Below are 5,861 nucleotides of genomic sequence, written 5' to 3' on the forward strand. Positions count from 1 at the left end.
GGGCACCTGAGTGGCTCAGTCAGTTAAGCGTCTGCCTTCAGCTGAGGTCAAGATCCCTGGGTTCTGAGACTGAGCCCCGCATCAGTCTCCCTGCTCAATGGGGAGCCTGCTTCTCCCTCTGCCTGCAGCTCCCCCTGCTTCTGCTCTCTTTCTCTCTCTTCCTGTGAAATAAATAAATAAATAAATAAAATCTTTAAAAAAAAAATGAAACCTCTAAACCTTCTACATGACCACAACATAGGAATTATAAGTGAGTAACCCTGTTTGTGGAAGCCAGAACAGCTTTGGACATAAAGATAAGGTGAGGAGAGGTAGATCAAAGAAAGATGAGGGAGGCTGAAAGTCAAAGAGCTCTGTTCAACGTGTTCCAGCAGGGCTGGTCCCATCCACTCTCACTCACTCACTCACTTATTCATGCACTATGGCCCAGGTACCATGCCAGGTCTGGAACACAGTGAGTGTTCATCTATTTGTTGAATGAATGAAAAAGAAAATTACTACAGGAAGCAGTGTAACAAAGAACACATGAAGATAATCAAGTATTTACATATTTTAATGTTTTGTTTGTAAGTAAATGCTATTAATTACAGGATATGAGTCTGAATTAATGTAAGATCTTAAGCTAAGAACCAAAGGGCTTTTAAAAAAATTAATATACCATTTTTTAGGGCAGTTTTAGGTTTGCAGAAAAGTCGAGCAGAAAGTAAAATTCCCATATGCCCCCCACCTCCCTATATATAGTTTCTCCCATTATTAACATCTTGCTTTAGTATGGTATGTTAATTAAAATCAGAGAACCTAAACTGACATAACATTATCATCCAAAGTCCATAGTTTACATTAGGGTTCACTTCTGGTATTGTACATTGGGTGGGTTTTGACAAATGTATAATGACATGTATCCACCATTATAGTATCATATAGAATAGTTTCACTGCCCTAAAAATCCCCTATGTTTTACTTATTTGCCCTTTCTCTCCCCAAACTCCTGGCAACCACTGAACTTTTAACTGTCTCCATAGTTTTGCCTTTTCCAAAATGCCATATAGTTTAGAATCATACAGTACATAGCATTTTCAAATTGGCTTCTTTCACTTTGTAATATGCACTTAAGTTTCCTCCATGTTTTTTCATGACTTTTCATCTATTTTAGCACTAAATAATATTCCCTTGTCTGGAGACACAATGTTTATTTATTTATTCACCTACTGAAGGACATCTTGGTTGCTTCCAGGCTTTGATAGTTATGAATAAAAATGCTATAAACATCTGTGCATAGATTTTTGTGTGGGCATAAGTCTTTAGCTCTTTTGGGTAAATACCAAGGAGTGCAATTGCTAGATTGTATGGTAAGACAATGTTTAGTTCTGTAAGAACCTGCCAAATTGTCTTCCAAAGTGGCTGCACCATTTTGCATTCCCATCAACACGGAGTGAGTGCTCCTATTGCCCCATATCCTTGCCAGTGTTTGGTCCTTCATTATTGCAGATTTTAGCCATTCTAATAAGTGCGTAGTGGTATCTCACTGTTGTTTTAATTTGCATTTCCTGATGACATGTGATGTGGTGCATTGTTTTGTATGCTTATTTGCCACGCATATATCTTCTTTGGTAAGGTGTCTTATTCAGACCTTTTGCCTATTTTTAAAATTGAGTTGTTTGTTTTCTTATTGTTGACTTTTAAGAGTCTGTGCATATTTTGTGTATAGTCTTTTATCAGTTATGTGCTTGCAAATATTTTCTCCCAATCTGTGGCTTGTCTTTTCACTCAGTTTTTTATTTTAATGAAGTCTGACTTACCAATTTTTTCTTTCTTGGATTGTGCTTTTGTGTAGTATCTAAAAAGTCATCATCAAACCTAAGATTTCCTCTAGATAATCTTCCACACTATCTTCTAAATTTTAAAGTTTGGGGTTTTATACTTATATTTTACATGATCCATTTGGAGTTAATTTTTGTGAAATGTGGAAGGTTTATGTCTTTCTTTATATATTTTGCTGGTGGATGCCCAGGTGTTCCAGCACCATTTATTAAAGAGAATATCCCTTTTCCATTGAATTGCCTTTGCGCCTTCATCAAAGACCAGTTCACTCTGTGTGTTCGGGGGGGGGGGTGTTTCTAGGCTCTCTATTCTATTCCATTGATCCATATTTCTCTTCTGTTGTCAACACCACACTGTCCTCATTACTGTAGCTTTATAGTAAGTCTTAAAGTTGGACAGTGTCAATATCCCAGCTTTGTTCCTCTTCAGCGTTGTGTTATCTATTCTGGGTCTTTGCCTTTCAGCTCTTCTACTTGATATAAATGTTAGAATCATCTTGATGATAGATCCACAGATTGCTGAGATTTTTATTGAGATAGCTTTAAATCTCAAGACCAAGTTGGGAAAACTCACATCTTAACAGTGTTGAGGCTTCCTATCCAAGAAAATTGTTGTGGGTTGAATTGGGTCCACAAAAAATATATGTTGAACCCCCAGTACTTATGAATGGGATTTTATTTGGAAATAGGGTTTTCCAGATTGAATTAGCTAAGTTAAGATGAGGACATACTGAATTAAGATAGACTCCAAATCCAATATGACTGGTGTCCTTTTAAAAAATGAAAGAAACAATAGTCACAGAGGAGACAGAGACACATAAGAAAGAAGGCCATGTGATGACAGAAGTAGAGATTGGAGTGATACAGCTGTAAGCCAAGGAACATCAAGGATTGCTAGCAACACCAGAAGCTAGAAAGAGGCAAGGAAGGATTCTTCCCTAGAGCTTTCAGAGGGAGCATAGCCTTACCAAAAACTTAAGTTTGAATTTTTATACTTTAGAATTGTGAGAGAAAAAAATTTCTGTTGTTTTACCCACTCAGTTTGTGGTAGTTTGTTTCAATAGCCATAAAAAATTAATACAAACAAGAAATATCCACTTATTTAGATCTTCTGTGATTTCTTTCATTTCAGCAGTTTGTAGTCTTTCCAATGTAGACCTTATATATATTTTGTTAGATTCATACCTAAGTATTTAACTTTTGGTGCTAATATAAATAGCGTGTTTTTAATTTCAAATTACAATTGTTCATTACTAGTATAAGGGAAATCAATTGACTTTTGCATATTAACCTTGTATCCTGCAACCTTGCTATTATGCCTTATTAGTTCCAGGAGAATTTTTGTTGTGTCCTTCAGAATTTCTACATAAACAATCATGTCATATGCAAATTAAGATTCCTTCTTTCCCAATCTGTATAGCTTTTATTTCCTTTTCTTGTCTTATTACATTAGCTAGGCCTTTCAATACAATGTTGATAGTACCGATAAGAGGGGACAACCTTGCCTTGTTCCTTGTCTTAGGAGGAAAGAACTTAGTTTCTCACCAGCATGATGTTACCTGTAGGGTCTTTGTAGATGTTCTTCATCAAGTTGAAGATGTTCCTTTCTCTGTTTAGGTCTTTGAGAGTTTTTATCATTAACGGTCCTTAGATTTTGAAAAACGCTTTTTCTACATCTATTGATATGATCATATGCTTTTTCTTCTTTAGCCTATTGATGTGATGGGTTACATTAATTGATTTTTGAATGCTGTACTAGTATTTCTTACTTGGCATAAATTTCACTTTGTTGTGGTATATAACACTTTTTATACTTCGTTGGATTTGATTTGCTAACATTTGTTGAAGATTTTTATATCTATATTCATAAGAAATATTGGTCTGTGGTTTTCCTTTCTTATAATGTCTTTGTGAGGATTTGGAATTAAGTTAATGCCAGCCTCATAGAATGAGTTAGGACATATTCTCTCAGTTTCTGGAAGATATCATAGAGAATTGGTATCATTTTTCCCTTAAATATTTAGTAGAATTCACCAGTGAAACCATCTGAGTCTGGTGCTTTCAATATGGAAGCTTCTTAATAATATTGCTTCGATTTATTTAATAGATATAGGCTTATTCAGATTAACTATTTCTCTTTATGTCAGTTTTAGTAGGCTGTGTGGCCTTCAAAGAATTGTTCCACTTTATCTAAATTATCAAATTTGTGGGCATAGAGTTTTTCATAATATATTTTTATTATCTTTTTAATGTCTGTAGAATCAGTAGTGACAGCCTTGCTTTCAGGTCTAAATTAGCAATTTGTGCCTTCTCTCTTTTTTTCCTATTTATTTTCTTCTGTTTCTTTTAGGTTTATGTTGTTCTTCTTTTTCTAGTTTCCTAAAGTAGAAACAAGGATTATTGATTTTAGATCTTTCTTTTTTCCCAACGTATGTATTCAATCCATTTTGAACAGTGCTTTCGTTGCATCCCACAAATTTTGATAATTTGTGTTTTCATTTTCATTTTTTCAAAATATTTTTAAATTTCTCTTGAGATTTTTTTTGACCCATGTGTTATTTAGATATGTTGTTTAATCTACAAATATTTTGGCATTTGCCAGTTATTATTCTGTTATTTATTTCTTAATCAATTCCATTGTACTGTGAGCGCATACTTTGTATGATTTTTTACCTTTTCAAATTTGTTATGGTATGTTTTATGACCCAGAATGTGATTTTTGTGAATGTCCCATGTGAGCTTGAGAACAATGTGTATTTTGCTATTGTTGAATGTTCTGTAGATGTCATTTAGAGCCAGTTGATGGATGATGTTGTTGAATTCAGTTGTGTCCTTATTGATTTTGTGCCCGTTGAATCCATCCATTCCTGATAGGAAGTGTTAAGTCGCCAAGTATGATAGTGGATTCATCTATTTCTCCTTACAGTTTCATTAGTTTTTGCCTCACATAATTTGATGCTCTGTTGTTAAGTTCATACATGTTAAAAATCATTACATCTTCTTAGATTATTGACCTTTTTATCATTATGTAATGCTTCTCTTTATCCCTGATTATTTTTCCTTCCTCTGAAGTGTGCTTTATCTGAAATTAATACAGCTATTTCAACTTTCTTTTCATTTGTGTTAACATGGTATATCTTTCTCCATCCCTCTACTTTTTTTAGTGGGAGAGGGGCAAAGGGAGAGTGAGAGAGAGAGAATCCCAAGCAGACTCCATGCCCAGCACAGAGCCTGACATGGAGCTTAACCTCACAACCCTGAGATCATGATCTGAGCCAAAATCAAGACTTGGACACTTAAGCAACTGAGCCACCCAGGCGCCCTCATCCTTTTACTTATAAATCAAAAGTATCTGTGTCTTCATATTTTAAAAGGTTTCTTTTTTTCTTAAAAGATCTTATTTTTTTAATTAATCTCTACACCCAATGTGGGGCTTAAACACACAATCCCAAGATCAAGAGTCACATGCTCCAACAACTGAGCCAGCCAGTCACCCCCAAAAGTAGGTTTTGTATTTTTTTATCCACTCTGATAGTCTTTGTCTTTTAATTGGTCTTTTTAGACCATTCATTCACATTTAAGTTAATACTCATAGAGTGGATTTAATATCTAATATTTGTATCAAATTTTTCCTTGTGATTGAGTTTCAATTTCAAAGCACTGTGGTCTGAGAATATGCAGGGAATAATTTCAGTCTTTTGGTATCGGGTGAGACCTGTTTTGTGACCCAGTGTATGGTCTATTCTGGAGAAAGTACCATGTGTATTCAAAAAGAATGAGTATTCTCTTGTTCTGGGGTGTAGTGTTCTGTATATATCTATGAGGTCCATCTGGTCCAGCATGTCATTCAAAGCTCTTGTTTCTTTGTTGATTTTCTGCTTAGGTGATCTGTCTATTGCTGAAAGCGGAGTGTTGAGGTCCCCTACTATTAAAGTATTTTTATCTATATGTCTCTTTATTCTGGTTAAGAGTTGGCATGTGTATCTAGCTTCACCCCTGTTGGGGGCATAGATATTTATAATTGTCATATCCACTTGTTGG

Source organism: Ursus arctos, unplaced genomic scaffold (genome assembly GCF_023065955.2).
Source record: "Ursus arctos isolate Adak ecotype North America unplaced genomic scaffold, UrsArc2.0 scaffold_10, whole genome shotgun sequence".
Taxonomy (NCBI): domain Eukaryota; kingdom Metazoa; phylum Chordata; class Mammalia; order Carnivora; family Ursidae; genus Ursus; species Ursus arctos.